Source organism: Scatophagus argus, chromosome 2 (assembly GCF_020382885.2).
Source record: "Scatophagus argus isolate fScaArg1 chromosome 2, fScaArg1.pri, whole genome shotgun sequence".
In the NCBI taxonomy this organism is placed as follows: Eukaryota; Metazoa; Chordata; class Actinopteri; family Scatophagidae; genus Scatophagus; species Scatophagus argus.
The window spans coordinates 20,783,364-20,784,402 of record NC_058494.1 but is presented as its reverse complement, the minus strand read 5'-3'; positions in this window follow the sequence as shown (position 1 = coordinate 20,784,402).

Sequence of the window (1,039 nt, the reverse complement as noted above, 5' to 3'; positions counted from 1 at the left end):
AGAGGGAGAGAGGGAGAGAGGGAGGGGATGCTGCACATGGTCACGTAGCTGATTGCAAGCGACCCTTAAAAATAAATGGTACGAGCTGGAACCAACAGGGGTTCTTCAGTGGTGGTGCCACGGGAGAAATTCAGAAGAGCTTCACACCCATTTGTCACCAACAACTAAATTGCATCGTCACATTACTTTTCTTTATACGTTTCATACAAAAGACAACATAAGGGTGTTCATGTAAACCTTTGGCACTTGGTTTTTGTGTATGTTGGCCATTATTCTGTTGGACATAATTATTTTACTGGGCATTCTGGGAATAATGTAAACCTACTGCACTAAGTGCTAAAAATGCGACAAACTACATTTATTTAGCTACAACATGGTTTGCTATTTTCTAATGTATGTCAGTTTGTTCTATTTTGGGAAAAAAAAAGCAATAACTTAAAGTGTTCTTTGCTTTAATCTAGCAGTGGAGGAGGTACGGCTCTTTAAAGTAGCACCACAGTGCAAAAATAACCCATTGCAAGTAAAAGTTCTGCATTCAAAATATTACTTGTGTAAAAGTACAGCATGGCAGCAAACTGTACTTGCAGTATTGAGAGCAGTCATTATGCAGGTTGGTTTATAATTCAACAATTGCTTCATGTTCATGCAGAATTTTACTGTTGTAGCTGATCGAGATGAAGCTTTTAAACTGCTTTATATGCCATTGGTCAGAGTGGTCTAATTGATCTATAAAAAAACATAAATTAATCAATTAGTTACAACATCTGAACCCTCTAAGCAGAGGCTAGAAAGTGAAAGTGGTAAAACGGCTTAATTTCCTCAGCTTTAAGATCCTCTACTGGTTCTAACGTGAACTTTTGTTTTTTAGAGTAGGTGTTGCAATAGCAGCAAGCAGTGTTAATTCATGTCTACCTGCTATACTGCTGAACTGTGTGCTGTTGGTCTTTCTCAATGACGATGATGGTAATTCTCGCCTCTTTCAGCAAGGGGCGGATAAAGCCAAGAACGACAATCACGCGGGACGGAAATAACTCAAAAC